Below are 16461 nucleotides of genomic sequence, written 5' to 3' on the forward strand. Positions count from 1 at the left end.
TTCCAGATATGTCAACGGTAACTCTAGCTGGTTGAGACTGGTTTCATTTTTGGGTATGGGTCATACCTCCTTTGTACTTGAGGTCATGCTGGTCCAAGGTTTAACCTCTAGCTCTGCAATTCCAGATTTTATCAGTGTGAGAGATAACTGCTAAGCTACCTCTTCAGAGACTGTGTTTTAAACTGGATACTATCTTATTTGCCATGAAAGGATCTGCAGTTGTCCGTTGGTATCCATGGGGGATTAATTCCAGGAACCTGCTGGGATACTAAAATCCACAGATGCTCAAGTCCCTGAGCATTTATATGGCGTAGTGTTTGCGTATAACTTATACACATCCTCCCTTACACTTTAAATCATCTCTAGATTACTTTTAATACCTAATACAATGTTAATGCTATGTCAGTAGTTGTTACTCTGTATCATTTAGAGAACAATGACAAGGAAAAAAGTGGGCACATGTTCTGTACAGACACAACCATTCATTTTTTACTGAATATTTTCTTTCTTCTTTATTTTTGTTAGAGACAAGGTCTTGCTCTGCCGTCCAGGCTGGAGTATGGTGGTGTGATTATAGCTTGCTGCAGCCTGGGCTCAAGACCCCTGGGCTTAGACCCCTGGGCTCAAGCTGTCCTCCCAAAGTGCTAAGACTACATGCATGTGCCATGGGGCCCAGCCATTTTTTCAAATATTTTCAATCTGCAGTTGGTTGAATCCACAGATGCAGAACCCATTTCTCATGGAGGGCTGACTACCTTTCTGATGACCTAAATATTTGTGTCCACTGTTGGGACACTTCTTTCTCAGTGTATCATTTTTTGTGAGAAGTTGAGAGCTGTTTGATGGGCAAAGATTTATTTATTTATTTACTGGCTTATCTACAAATGAGACAGGGTCTCACTGTGTTTCCCAGGCTGGTTCTAACTTTTGGGCTCAAGCAATCCTCCCATCTCAGCCTCCTAAAGTGCTGAGATTACAGGTGTGACACACCATACCTGGCGGGTAGGGCAAAGAGTTAAGAGTACAGGAAATCTGAACATCTTAGGAATACTTTCTTCAGACTGAAACACCACGCAGAATTCTAGAGTCCGACAGAAACTAATAATTTTTTGCGTTTCCCTTCTTCTGCTACATCTTATCTCTGAAATGTTTCACCTCAACTCACCTAACTACTGCCTCTGTTCCAACTTCTATTACATGTTTTTAAATTTACATTTAAATTTACTTTTAGAAAAAGGTAGCACTTCCATGTAGTTCAAAATCCAAAACGTCCAAAGAGGAGTAGGAACAATGTAAAGTCATTCTGCTATCCTTCATCTCTGTCTGAGCCACCATTTTCCCTCCCTGGAGGTAAACATTGTTGGCAGTTTTTTTTTTTTTTTTTTCCTCAGAGTCTCACTCTGTTGCCCAGGCTGGAGTGCAATGACGAGATCTTGGCTCACTGCAACCTCTGCCTCTTGGGTTCAGGCAGCTTTCCTGCCTCAGCCTCCCAAGTAGCTGGGATTACAGGTGCCCGCCACCATGCCCAGCTACTTTTTAACATTTTTAGTAGAGATGGGGTTTTGCCATGTTGGCCAAACTGGTCTCAAACTCCTGCCCTTGTGATCTGTCTACCTTGGCCTCCCAAAGTGCTGGAATTATAGGCGCAAGCCACTGTGCCCAGCCTCTTCTTTTTCTTTATTATTTTTTTTGAGGCAGAGTCTCACTCTTGGTGCCCAGGGTGGAGTACAATGGCACAATCTTGGTTCACCGCAGCATTTCCCTCCTGGTATAAGTGATTCTCCTGCCTTAGCCTCCTGAGTGGCTAGGATTACAGGTGCCCCCCGACCACGCCCAGCTAATTTTTGTACTTTTAGTAGAGATGGGGTTTCACTGTATTGGTCAGGCTGGTCTCAAACTCCTGACCTCAGGTGATCCACCTGCCTTGGCCTCCCAAAGTGCTGGGATTACAGGCTTGAGCCACCATGCCCAACCCATTCTTGGCAATTTCTCATCTGACTTTTAAGAGATAATACAGGCATAGACAAACAACTACATTTAAATATATTCCTTTGCAGTGCTTTTATACAAACAGTAGCATACTACCCACAGCTCCTGACATCTGCATTTTTCAATCAACAGAACATGGAGAGCATTCACTTTCCATGCACACTGAGGAGTGCTTTGTTCTTTGAAAGTATTTTCTAAGGCTGTGACCAGGTTATCCTGATTAAACTGAAAGGTATTCTTAAATGATTTGGAAGACATTGCTCTCTCTCTCTCCCTTTTTTTTTTTTTTTTTTTTTTTTTTTTGAGATGGAGTCTTGCTATGTCTCCTAGGCCGGAGTGCAGTGGTGTGATCTTGGCTCACTGCAAACTCCACTTTCTGTGTTCAAGTTTTCCTACCTCAGCCTCCTGAGTAGCGGGGATTACAAGTACCCCACTAATTTTTATATTTTTAGCAGAGACAGAGTTTCACCATGTTGTCCAGCTAGTCTTAAACTCCTGACCTCAAGTGATCTGCCCTCCTTGGCCTCTTAAAATGCTAGGATTACCAGCATAAGCCACCGTACCCAGCGGACACTGTTCTCTTTGAAGGCATCTTAGAAAGTGTCCTAGGCCCAAAGACACATATAAGCCCACTCTTAAGATGGTGGAGAGACAGACTAATGAAAGAGTCTGTAGACTTAGTGTTGGAACAGCCAGTCAAACTCCTTTACTTTGCTTATTGCATCTTGGCGACCTGATTCCACATACCACCTAACTTTCTCAGCTTAATTTTCCTAGTTTGAAATATGAAATTACCTTGTAAAGTAATGTGTTACTCAAATGTCTGCATTATCTATTTTTATTGTTGCTGATCATAATTTATCTTGATTTTATTAGTTTTACTTTTGAGTTTATTCCCTTAAGATAGTCTGGTTACTGGAAGCCACAGTTAGAATGACTCACCCAGTAATTCCCTAGTCTTTAAGCCAAAACCATTTCCTATATATGGGAGTTCTGGCATTTTTGCAAATGTACTTTATGGTACCCTTGGGGGTGGTCTCTGGTTTTTCCTGATTTCAAACTTGTATGAAGGATTAGACTAGGGAATTTCTTTGTGTAGAAATTTTCTAATAGTTGTCTTAAAGTTTAACTTATGTACATTAATCTTTAGCTTTGCCTTACATTTGTTTTCTGTTGATAGCCAAGTCATTGCTTGTTAAATATTCCTTAGAAATGAACTTTCCTATCAATTTTAAATTATTTTAGCTGTATCTGTGGCTTTTTTTTTTTTTTTTTTTTTTTTTTGAGATGGAGTCTTGCTCTTTTGGCCAGACTGGAGTACAGTGGCACCATTCTCAGCTCACTGCAACCTCTGCCTCCTGGGTTCAAGCGATTTTCCTGCCTCAGCCTCCTGAGTAGCTGGGACTACAGGAGCCTACCACCATGCCCGGCTAATTTTTTGTATTTTTAGTAGAAGACGGGGTTTCACCACGTTGGCCAGGCTGGTCTTGAACTCCTGGCCTCGTAATCCACCCGCCTTGGCCTCCCAAAGTGCTGGGATTATAGGCATGAGCCACCACGCCCAGCCTGTGTCACCTTTTAAGAAGTAAAAAGGCCGGGCGCGGTGGCTGACGCCTATAATCCCAGCACTTTCGGAGGCCGAGGCGGCGGGTGGATCATAAGGTCAAGGGATCGAGACAATCCTGGTCAACATGGTGAAACCCCGTCTCTACAAAAAATACAAAAATTAGCTGGGCATGGTGGCGCACACCTGTAGTCCCAGCTACTTGGGAGGCTGAGGCAGGAGAATTGCTTGAACTCAGGAGGCAGAGGTTGCGGTGAGCTGAGATCGCACCATTGCACCCCAGCCTGGCAACAAGAAACTCCATCTCAAAACAAAAAACAAAAAACAAACAACAAAAATAAAATAAGTAAAAAAATTCCATTAGATCTGGACAACAGAAGGAGTTCTGCTTCCATTTCTAGTTGCTAAATGCCCTTCTGTAGCCAAGATCACATCACTTTCTGAGTTTTTATAGCTAGTGCACTATAACTCTGATAGTCATGGTTAGATTGATAGTTTTACTGAAAGTGATTTATCAAAATCCCCATTAGATTGTCTTTTAATGTCAACATATTAAACCTGTTCTCTGGGAGGTACTTTCATATGTGTTCTCCTTGCCCTTCAAATATCATTTTGTGCTAGTGACATAAAGAATAGAAAATGCAATATCTTTTAGGTGGAACTTTGCAAGCCTGAGATCCCCCACTACATATAGCCATTCAAAAAATGTTTGTTAAGCACTTACTACCTACTTTTTGTCAGACATTGTACCAGGACCTATAGATTAAAAGAAAGGGTCTTTGTTCTCAACGATTTTACAGTCTAATGGGGAAGCAGGTGGGTAAAAATATGAATGATGCAATATAGTAATTATCATTGTGGCATGGTACACAGGGAGAAATGAAAGTATCAAAGAAGGCAAAGAAGTCTTCCTCAGAAGCCAGGCGCGGTGGCTCATGCCTGTAATCCCAGCACTTTGGGAGGCCGAGGCAGGTGGATCATGAGGTCAAGAGATTGAGACCATCCTGGTCAACATGGTGAAACCCCGTCTCTACTAAAAGTACAAAAAATTAGCTGGGCATGGTGGCATGTGCCTGTAATCCCAGCTATTCAGGAGGCTGAGGCAGGAGAATTGCCTGAACCCAGGAGGCGGAGGTTGCGGTGAGCCGAGATCACGCTATTGCACTCCAGCCTGGGTAACAAGCGAAACTCCGTCTCAAAAAAAAAAAAAAAAAAGTCTTCCTCAGGAAGTCATGGCTTCAAAGAGAAAAGTAGGCTGCCTTAAAGAATAAGCATGACTTTGTCAAGTGAATTTAGGGAACTTTGCATTGTAGGAAGAAGGAACAGAATGTGCAAAGCTTCCAACGTATACTGTTTTGTGTGTAGCGGGGGGGATTCTTTTTTTTTTTTTTATTTAATTAACCTGTTTCACTCAATATGCCCACAGTGGGGGGATTCTTTAGTATATTTTGACTGTATGTTGAGAAATGATGAGGAGTAGAGGTTAAAACCTGGGCTCTGTGGGTGACTTGCTCTGTGGCATTGAGATTTTGAATATGCACTATGCTTTAGACTCCCTGTTGTGTCAGAAGCCCATAGTATTGTAGGTCCACCTGCTGTTCACATGGGATTATAAAATTGCAGGCATGAAATGCTTTTTAATAGCTGAATAGTAAGAAAGGTCTGAGCATTGTGCCCATAAATTCTCCATTGAAATGTACATTTGTGGGTACATTAAATTATTTTATCATAAGTCTAGTGAAGTGCCAGCAGTAGATATTATGTTATTTCTGGAGCTCATGATGTTGATTTTTGAGGCTGAACATGCTCTTATGCTCAAGCAGGTCCTATTTGGAATACCTGATGTGTGCTCCTGGTTGTTCACTGCTTAGGATGCATAAACAGGTAGCTGAAGTCTCATCTCTCAGGATACTTTTCAGTAAATCTTTTTTTTTTCTAGATAAATCAGAGAACGACCTTCTTGCTGCATTTTTAAACTGATGTCATTGTGGTATGTAGGTGGCAGCTTTCTTATAACTGTTCATCGCATGAGTCATGGTCTGTTTCTATTCTTCTGCCTGAAAATTCCATCTTGGAAATTGTGTCATGCAATCACTAACTGCAACATTCTACTTGTTATGTACATGGCCACTGGCTTTGTATGTTATGTTGATGGACTCTACCTGCGCTACAGAGAAGGAATAAAGTGACTTACTAAATTGAGTCGGACTCAGTTCCTCCAAATGGTATTTTCTGTAAAAATGATGCCAAGCAAGAATTTACATAAGACACACATATGCTTTACACTGTAAGCATACAGTGCCTAACTTTTGTTATTGTTCTGTTTAAATCCTTATCACAGTTGTACTTCTGTTTGAGCAAGTGGCCAGTTTATGTAGATACTAGCTTTGAAGAAGTTCTATATTGGCCCCTGGAATGTGACAGTTCAGCAGACCACATTGAAAAGGTAGGAAAGTCTATGTAGAGTAGAACACCTTAAAGTTAATTCACTTTTACGAAATTCCTCTATTGTTAAAGCGAGAGTCTTGTATTGGTTAATTTTTAAAATCGTAATGTGCCATACTTAACACGTCCCTAGAATGTAAGCTAGCAGGTAGGGGTTTATGCCTGTTTTGTCCACTATAGTATTCCTAATACCTAGTACAGTGCTTGGCACAGACCAGGCTCTCAGTAAATATTTGTTTGAATGCATGGATTGATTTTGTCATCTGTAAATATTTTGTTTCATATTAGAAGACATCTTTTCTAGGCTATCTGAATAATTGCTTTAATTCTTAGGAAAGCTATTCATTTTCTGAAAAGTAAGTTTTAAAATATGTTTGGAAGGCCCTGTGTCAGTCAAGGACCAGTCAGGGGAACAGAAGTCACTGTTGGTCTTATAAGCAGAGGGAATTTAAAATAGGGAATAGGTTACTCCGCTGCTAGAAGAGCCAAGAAGCTAAACAGAGGCTAGTGAGGCACACCAGCGATTATCAATGCCTGGAAACTACTGCGCCCCCAAGGAAAATAGATGGTGCACTAGTGTCACCAAGAGTTAGAACCCTGAGTGGTCTGGTGTGAGCTTGGAAAGAGGAGCGTCTGGTGACAGCTGGAACTAGGCCAAGTGAGAGAGCACATTACCTTGGCTGCTCTCTGCCCTTGCCTCTTATCCTTACCAGTGCCTCCCATGGATGGAACTTATTCCGAAATCAATGGGCAAAGGGAGCCTGGGAGATGTAGTTCCCTGTGATCAAGCCACGCAGGGAAGGGATCCCAGCACAAACAGGCAAAGACACAAAGGCACTTAATTCTCCAAGATGTAATTTCTTTCAAAAACTTTAATAATATTTGAATTATTTTGGACAAGCAAACAGAAGGGCTTTCCAGCAGTTACATACAGCGTCTCATGCTTCTAAAGGATCTTGACTGTTGCTGAAACAATTATTAGTCCCAGGAAGTAATGTAACAACTCAGTCATAGCCTGTATACTTAGGGGTGTGACTAGGCAAATAGGCTTCTGTATTGAATCTCTATTTAACTGTTGGCTGCTGCCAGGAGGAACTTATCGTTTGGTTACTCAGAAAATAAGTTCCTACCCTGTCATTTCTGGGAAGTCTTAGGTATGGTGCCTCAACATTGAGTACATCTACAACTGGACAGCTTGAGTTAGTAACACAAGCTATACACAAAGAATGTTGAGGATTGCAGCCTTAAAACATGGTACAGCTCAGTCTTTTTTTTTTCTTCTTTCATTTTTCTGGAGACAAAGTCTTGCTCTGTCACCCAGGCTGAGTGCACCTTGGCTCACTGCAAACTCCACCTCCCAGGTTCAAGTGATTCTCTTACCTTAGACTTCTAATTAGCTGAGATTACTGGCATGCGCCTCCATGCCCAGCTAATTTTTTTGTATTCTTGGTAGTGACAGGGTCTTACCGCATTGGCCAGGCTGGTCTCAAACTCCTGGCCTCAAGCAATCCGCCCGCCTTGGCCTCCCAAAGTGCTGAGATTACAGACATGAGCCACCAAGCCCAGGCCTCAGCCCAGTCTTACTATATTGTTAAGGTAACTGTAGTGTGGCTGTTTTATCTCGTGCTACATGTCAGTTTAACTAGTCTTATTGATTTGTTTTACTCCGCAACTTCAAATAAGTTTGCACTGGGTAAGGGAGGCAAGATCACTGGGTCTGTTTTCTTCTATCCTGACCTGACAAATATTTTGTGTTGTCAGGAATGTTGCTGCTGCTCCACTTAAGGGTAGAGCTTTCCAAGTTGTGGCTACTTGTTTTCTTCTTGATTATAAAAGTGTCTAATGAGTTATATGAGACAAGTTCAGCACTTTCTAGAAATGCTTTTTATGTCAATCAGGTCACCTGCATTTGGCCTCTTGCTATATTAATGGAATTGGTGGAACTAGGCCAGCAGACATTTTCAGTGCAGTGTGAGTATGTTTGCTTTTAGGCTGTTACTTCCCACAGAGGCCACAGATAAAGGACCCTCATTGTTTGAATGAAGTTACCAACTGCAAAAATTGCAGAGGTTTTCCTTGTTTCTCTTCTCCAAAAAACTCATTTCCTCTTGGCAGGTGTTACTCTGATTCACAGGTGTAATGAAATGTAATTTGGGATTTGAAAAAGCGTATCAGCCTGCCTCCCAGAGTACTGGTTCTTTTCACCTGGTCCATCTCAACTTAAGAGGTCCATCTATGCATTTTTGAAGCTTCATATTTAGTAAATGTAATATTTCACTGCTGTGTTTGACTCTTCCCTTTCCCACACTTTCTCCTTCCCTACCCCACTCTTCTGGATCCTGTGTTTCCCCACAGGCTTTGTGAATGCGGGTCCACTGATGGCTGAACTGCAGGTCTCTCCCCATTGGAAAGCCCCAGAGATGAGCCAGATCTGCCTCAGCTGTGGCCATCCGTCAGCGTAAGGTTGCTCTGGTGGTTGTCTTCAGTTTGTCCAGCTCTTCCCCTTATGCCCCATCTGCCCTCATGTGTGGCTGGAATCCCACCTTTGTAGCATGTCCCTGAGTAGTAGTAGAATTTTATTATTGTTGCTTCTTTTCATTTTCAATTAATGTTAAGTGATTCTCTGATAGTTTTTGTTGACCATATCCCTCTTTCCCCCTCAGTTTATAGATTTCCTGTAGGAATTCTGGTTTGCTTTTAAATACGTATGGAATACAATTTATTTAAGTTCTGGATTTCATAGGCTCACTTGGAAAATACTTTTTTAAAAAAAATTTCGGGTCAAAGCTTCCAAAAAGAAATTTCTTAATCTGAAACAATGAGAACTGGGCCCCTCAGGCCTCATGTCATTTCCTCTCAACCACAAACCAAATATGTAATGCTCTCATTTTATGATATATTGAAATAGTGAAGCAAATTTGAGAGGGAGAGAGATCTACTCTCAGCTGTAGCTGCTAAGCCTGTCCTAGCATGGTGATTTGAGCAAATAGATCACCTTTTCTTTTCCCTTTTTTCAAATAGCTGTGCTGTGTTTTGCAGCAGTTGCTGGTGATGGAAAGACCATAAATCCCCAAGCCTCTACCAGAGCTTACATCTGTGGATGTGGGTTTACATGTTAACCCTACAATGTGACTTCACCTCATTAGTCTGAAGTGCACACACAGTACATTTTGTTGTTTAACTTCCTCTTTTCTTGTCTAACTGGAAGTCCCCAAATGTGTGGATTTAGAAATGAGTTCTCTAGTGTTTCTGGTTTTGAGTTAAGGAAATTTGGTCTTAATATGATTTAGGTGGTGGTTTTTGTTCTATGCCTTCAAAAAGTAATTTCTTAGGCAATTTTCTGTGTGAACTGGTGACATCATACGCTGTAGTGTAAAGCTTGTGGGGGAAGGGGGTGTTGGTGTCTTTTCGTTGTTGTTGACACTTTATCACTCTTTATAACTGACACAAACCCTGAGAAGAGAAATAGGAAGGAAACTTACCATGATGTTTTTGTTCAAAATAACTGTAAACAGCAGAGCTGACGGAAATCAATTTGAGTGGGACAGCTGATTTTAGAAAGAATGAATTAAGAGATTTAGGCTCTTCTGCTATGTTGAAATCATTTTTACTGAAAGAATAGCTGTTTGGAACAGGGATTGACTTTGTCTCTATGAAAGTAGGCATGAAGAGTTTAGAGGAACTGTTACAGATGGAGGAGAAACTTGAGGAGAGTCTTTCCTACTGTGTGACTACAGTATTAACATTCCCAGATTATATGAAAGAGAAAGGAAGCTTCATTAAATCCAGCATTGGAATCAGGAAGACTCTGGCTTGGCTCCTCTGAGAATTCTAACTTGGTCTGAGCCTGGTCTGAATGGAAGTAGCCTGACATAAGTGGTTCAGTTCAAGGGTCCATATTATGGGCAGAGTAAAAATAGGTCCCAGTTTCATTAGACTTCTCATACATATAAGGAAAAAAAAATTTGTTGCCATAGGAACAGACCAGTTGTTTTCTGTCTTGTGGGATTTTAGGAGCTGGGGAGATGGGAGGATCCCTGTGCTTATAATCTAAACATCATCAAATGCTGTTTTTTTTTTTAAAACTTTATCTTTTATGATTATGAAACCTATCCATATTCATGATAAAAATCATTGGAAAGTATGAAAAATATAGTGATGCTGAAATTTTCATAATTCCTTTCTTTTTGGGTTTTTTTTTTTTTTTTTTTGACAAGGTATCTCGCTCTGTTTCCCAAGCCGGAGTGCAGTGGCTCGATCTTGGCTCACTGCAGCCTCTGCCTGCCAGCCTTAAGCAGTTCTCCTGTCTCTGCCTCCCAAGTAGCTGGGACTACAGTTTTTGTATTTTTAATACAGATGGGGTTTTGCCATGTTGCCCAGGCTGCTCTTGAGCTCACATCGTCTGCCTGCCTCGGCCTGCCAGGGTGCTGTGATTACAGGCATCAGCCACCATGCCCAGCCTTACTTTTCATAATTCTATCACCCATTTACTTGAGCTTATACCGGAATGATTTCATATCATTCTTGTTTTGCTTAACATTTATTATAGGTTTATTTCATGACATTAAAAACATTTAAATACCTATATTGTATCCCATCATTGCAACATGTCATTATTATCTCTTGCCCAATTGTTGAATATTTGAGTTTTCAGTTTTTCAGCCATACAAATAAGGCAGTATAAATTTTTATGTTGTTAGAATGATGGGTTACTTGTGTATGTGTTTATATTGGAGTAGTCAAGTGGGCCCTCTAATTTAGAAAGTTACCAAGGGAATTCTCTGGATTGAGCCCACGTAGAGATGGCTTTGCTGTGGGCATTGTCCTGAACTGCTTCATTGCAGTAGATGTCTGCTGAGGCAAGGAAGGGGGAACTTGGGAGAACCCTGGTTTCCCCATGAGGTACATAAGGAACATGAGAAACAGTTTTATGGATATCACAGCAAGATCGGCCAGCACTTTCACATTATATACCTGATGTGCAGAAATACCCTGTGCCATTGACTAGCATCTTACGTTCAAACAGTCCTCATTCACTTAAATTTAGTCCACTAGGAAGGTGGATTAGAGGTCCTACATTAGTAGAAAGGAGGTAACAGCTACTGCATTTTTATTTTTTTGAAGAAGGGCCTTCCTTAGACTGAAGATGAGGACAGGGACTGTGTTCTCACATTTATCTGCATACCTAATGCACAGTGTCTGGCACATAGTGTCTGTGTCCCTGTTATGAGCAGCATTATTCTATTAATGTGTGTTGTGAGGTCATACACTTTGTTTTTTGATAGTCATCCTCATACTGTTAGCCTAGATATCTGAAGATCTGTAACATTGCAGGAAGCTGAGCAGGTGAATCTCATGGTTGCTTTGTGGTAATTGCTTCTTTGTGCCATTTCATTTCTGTGCTTCTGCCACCTGTGCTGCTTTGAAAGCTGGAGCTAGTCACGAAGCTAATCCTCTGCCCTCTCAGGAGGAGGTTTTAGTGTGACACATAATCTTGGGGAAAATGTAGCATGAAATGTGAAACAGGGGGCTGAAATAGCAGTCTTTTAGCCCTTTTGTGAGATGAGAGTAAATATTTAGACATTGTTCTCAGGTGCTGTAGAAATTAATAACATTACAGCACTTTCAGAAGCTCTCCTTGTGCCCACTGGAACAGGTTTGTTTAATTTAAAGACTCTTACGTGGGCTCTTTTGAAATTGTGATTTTTTTTCCCCCCCTGGAGACCTGCCCTGGGTTCATCTGCCTCATGTTCCCTTTGTGGGATCTTTCTATCCACATGGCTGGTATCTTTGCCCTACCCCCTGTGCCATGTCTTTTGACCTCTACCTCATTGTACTGTATTCTGAAACACCTAGGTTTTGAAACTTTGTGGTGAATGTTTTCTTTTTAAAGGGCAAATCTCCACCTTTTGCTCTCCTCCCTCAAGCCAGGGCTGTTTTGATGACTGATATTCAGCGTGCCACTGGATTAACCAGCCATCTGTACTTTGATCCCAGAATTCATTTGGATTCTGCTGTTTGTTTAGAACTGAAAGCTCTCCAGCTTGTTTGGATGTGGTTGTGATTCAATGAAACTGGCACTGATTTTCCATCTGTTTGCCATAGGTTGGGACTCGCCCAGTGTGTTAGGAAAGCTGCTGTGCTGAGTTGCGAAGATAAATTCATATGTCCATGGTCTTGCACAAGGGCTTATTTGCTCACTTAGATAGAAGGTTTTGTGTAGAGCCTCTGCCTGGGTGAAAGGCACGAACTTCCCTGGAAACAATTCAGAAACATTTTCTGCCTGGCCACGGGTCTTGAGCTCTAGTACGTTACACTCTTTTTCCGTTCTGGGCTTCTTTTTGAGGAAGGGGAGTGTGGATGGGAAGTCTTCATAAACAGTCTCAGATTCCCAGCAGCAGAGAATGAATTGTATGTTGTAATTAAAAAAAAAAACAAAAAAAAAAAACACCTGGCCGGATGCAGTGGCTCACACCTGTCATCCCAGCACTTTGGGAGGCCGAGGTGGGTGGATCACAAGGTTAGGAGTTCGACACCAGTCTGATCAACATGGTGACACCCCATCTGCACTAAAAATACACAAATGAGCCGGGCGTAGTGGTGTGTGCTTGTAATCCCAGCTTCTCAGGAGGCTGAGGCAGAATTGCTTGAACCAGGAGGCAGAGGTTGCAGAGAGCCGAGATCACACTACTGTACTCCAGCCTGGGCAACAGAGCAAGACTCTGTCTTAAAAAAACAAAACAAGAAAAAAAAAAACACGTAAAGAACCAAGTATCAATTTAGTGAACATTGAGCATCCACTGTGTATAACACACATTTGGGTGTGTAAAGATGATTGTGATTTAAGTCCAGCTGATCCTTTCTTCTGTGAACTTGAGCAAATGACTTGAGCTCTCTAGGCCTTAGTTTCTCCAACTGTGCCTAGACTAGATCATTCCTAGATCAATTTTTTTACAAATTGTAAAAAAATCTAAATTTGTTATAATTTTAGAATTTTATGCTCTAAATGTGGATGTTTGTTACAGAACAAGAGAAGATTTTCCACAAAATTGACATTCTTGTGTCTCACTTCAAACTAAGTGGCTTAAAAATGGTTCCTCTAGAGCAGGATTTCTCAACCCCAGACTATTGACATGTTGAGTGATTCCTTGTTGTGGGCACTGTCCAGGGCATTTTAGAATGTTTAGAAGCCATAGTTCCTGTCCTCTGCCCACTAGATGCCTTACCTATCCCCCTGCCAGCTGTGACAACCAAAAATGTCTCTAGACATCAACATTGCCCGTTGCGGGGAAATTGATTCTGTTGGGAGCCATTGGTCTAGAGAGAGAAGGATGGGACTACGTGAATGTGGGCTGTTTTTAACACCAGTTTTCATATTGTTCCTCTCTTGCTTATTACCTGTTTAATCAGTAAGTATTAAGTGTATACTATACATAGGTGAATGCCAACACTTGATTATGAGGGAGTTTAATGATGTCAGGTTTTTAAATGTTGATTCTATCTGACCAGCTTTGGAATGATTGCCCAGCTGTTAGCTCAGGAGTCCCTACATGCCTACACCCACCAGCCTGCTGTTAGCCTTGGTTGGGGTAGTGATTGAAATGTATGAAAGCATTTACTCGCAAAGGCTATCAGTTAGCAACCTGGGAAGGCCCTGGGCTTGTGAGTTATGGATTGGGACTGGGTCTTATGCATCCAGAATCTAGTATTATGATGGTTATCCCTTCAGCTGCCTAGGAGAAAAAAATTAATCCCTCATCAATGTGGTGGGGTGGGGAATCTATCCAAGGGATGGAAGATGAAGAGCAATCTCATTGGACAGTGACCATATCACCGTTTTTAGTAGCTTCTTCTAAACATAGGCCTCTTCCCTTCCCCAGTGGGCAGGCTTACTTTGCAGCTTTAGTTCTTTTTTTTGTTTGTTTGTTTTTTTAAATATATGAGTAGATACTGGTTGTGGGGAAGAGGAAGTTAACCTGAAGTAACCTAAAAATGTAAAGAACTGAGTGTCCCCAGAAGACGAAGACAGGAATTTGAGAACCAAGTGTGCATATATTACCTGAAGTGAGATCACTAAGAAATTGGTTTAATTATAATGTCAAGTTTTGAAATATCAGGTCCACCTGGCAGACTTTGAAATGATTTGCCCAGCTGTTAGGTCAGCAGTCTCTCCCTGCACACTAATTCCACCCAGCCTGTTTTTAGCCATTGAAGTAGTGATTGAAATGCATTAGATTTCCCAAGAAATCCAATCTCTGGACTTGACACGTTTGCTCTAAAATATCAGTTTAGGTTTAATAACTTTGAATTTGTTCCCAGTACCCCCCAGTTTTTCTCCTCTCTTTTAAATTCACATTCTGCACTGGGTCGGGTGCAGAATGGTGCTTCTTGCTGATTGGGGCAGAGTGTGTGCTGTGAGCATCTTTGCTGGGATGCTCCGGGATTCCAAAGCCATGATTCAGACACTTGAGTCTGTGTCAGTCCCTATCCTTAAGTCCTGGCAGGCTCCGTGTTCCATTCCAGCTGAGCCTTTGCTGGAGTAATTACCCACATGGAGTCTTCAAGCCAAACAATTGTTTGTACTGAGATAGTCTCACTGTTTGGCTCCTAATGAAATAATCTCCTTCCTGCCCTCAATGAAAGCAGCTATTTTTTGTGCCCTCCCTCCCCTATTCAGAGAAGCCATGTCTCATCCACAACTCTTCTAGCTTATTCATAAATGCTTTAAGCAGGGTCTTTGTGTAAAGGAAATTGGCTAGAGCTGAAATATCATCGGCTAACCAGGAGACAAGGAGCATTTAGGATACCCTTTCCCTTGACTTTCTGTGTAGGGTATTTAAGTTACCTTTGTGTAATTTTCTATAATAAGTGATCTAAAACTTAAATCTACATAAGCAAAATACTCATACTAGGTTTTAAAAAAGTATACTGAATTAGTATACTTTTATTTTTGTTGTTACCTAAAGGAGCTCACAAAAATAAAAGTATACTGAATTAGTATACTTTTTTAAAACCTAGTATGAATTAGTATACTTTTATTTTTGTTGTTACCTAAAGGAGCTCACAAAAATAAAAGCTGGCCAGGCGTGGTAGCACATGCCTGTAGTCCCAGCTACTTGAGAGGCTGAGGTGGGAGGATTGCTTGAGCACAGGAGATTGAGGCTGCACTGCACTCTAGCTTGGGTAACAAACAAAGCAAGACCCTGTCTTAGAAAAACAAACAAAAAAACCAACAACAGAACAACCACAAATGAGTGAGTGCCGCAGGAGAGGCAGCAGAGTGCTGTGGGAGTTGGAATAGGAAGGAGAAAAGGCTTCATGGGGAAAGTGGGCAGAGCAAGATTTGCACAGAAAGATGTTTTGCAAATAGAGGGAAAAGGCCCTGTAAAGCTATTTGTGAGAGACTGTAAGTTGATCAAGAAAGGGTAAGTAGTTCTTCTAATCTTTTCTTTTTTTGAGACAGAATCATGCTCTGTCAACCAGGCTGGTGTGCAGTGGCTCAATCTTAGCTCACTGCAACCTCCGCCTCCCAGGTTGAAGTGATTCCTTTGCCTCAGCCTCCTGAATAGCTACAATTACAGGCATTCACCACAATGCCTGGCCAATTTTTGCATTTTTAGTAGAGATGGGGTTTTACCATGTTGGCCAGACTGGTCTCAAACTCCTGACCTCAGGTGATCCGCTGGCCTCAGCCTCCCGAAGTGCTGGTATTAGAGGCATGAGGCACTGCGCCTCTTCTAGTTAACAGAATCAATGAGTTTCTTCAAATTGACTTCTGAAAGTAGTCTAAATGGTCTCCATTTTCTGATTCACCTTTTTTTTTTCCAATTCCAAGTTACCAGTATCCATGTAATCGGCTCTAAAGAGAGCAAGCAAATCTATTTTCTCCAGCAGTTTTAGTCATAGATTTTAAGCTGGCTCTCTTTATCATTTGTAGCTGAGTTCATTCATGTGTTCCAGTTTTCAAGAATTTTTTCCTTCAGTTCCTGAACGCTTTGCTTCCATCCTGCAGTTTCTTGGGAATACAGTTCTAGGCTTTCTTAAGATAAGGGTTTCAACCACGCCATCTACCATCTCCCTCAGAAGTTGTTCTCTCTTCTTATGGAGTGCGTTTAGGGTGTTTGGGGTGCCAATCACTAGGGATTGGAAGGATTTTGATGAATCTTCAAGTGACCATGTCTGTCCTTGAAGGTGAGCCATCATCATCAGTTCACTCCATGAAATGAAAGCTTAGGGGGGTCTACTTTTGTTTTTTTGTTTTTTTTGAAAAAGTCCATTGTCCTCAAAGGAAGAAGTGGACTTGTTCAGATTTTTAAGTTTTGCCATATTCATTGTTTGTAGCAACAAGGGACTGGCCTCTAATGGAAGCACCTGGGGGCTTCGTTGGCTTATGCAATCAGTCTTACCTCACTGACTTTACAAGATCTTCAATACTAGCAGAAAATCTCTTGGCTAGCTCTTTC

General features: G+C 41.5%; 1 protein-coding gene across 10 annotated transcripts in view; it reads left to right on the plus strand.

Annotated features, from left to right (window-relative positions):
* Positions 1–16461, plus strand: part of SMAP2 (small ArfGAP2) — a 49359-nt gene that overhangs the window by 3850 nt on the left and 29048 nt on the right. The window contains exons 2-4 of one of the 10 annotated variants that reach the window (XM_078331340.1): positions 5493–5543; positions 5895–5999; positions 8354–8461. The exons of 2 other annotated variants lie outside the window; for them this stretch is intronic. The gene's annotated coding sequence lies outside the window, so the exon portion shown is untranslated. The remainder of the gene's footprint in view (positions 1–5492; positions 5544–5894; positions 6000–8353; positions 8462–16461) is intronic. 7 more of the 10 variants (XM_078331344.1, XM_078331339.1, XM_035250975.3 and 4 more) reach the window with 7 other exon arrangements.

This window comes from Callithrix jacchus, chromosome 7, assembly GCF_049354715.1.
Source record: "Callithrix jacchus isolate 240 chromosome 7, calJac240_pri, whole genome shotgun sequence".
Classification (NCBI taxonomy): Eukaryota; Metazoa; Chordata; class Mammalia; order Primates; family Cebidae; genus Callithrix; species Callithrix jacchus.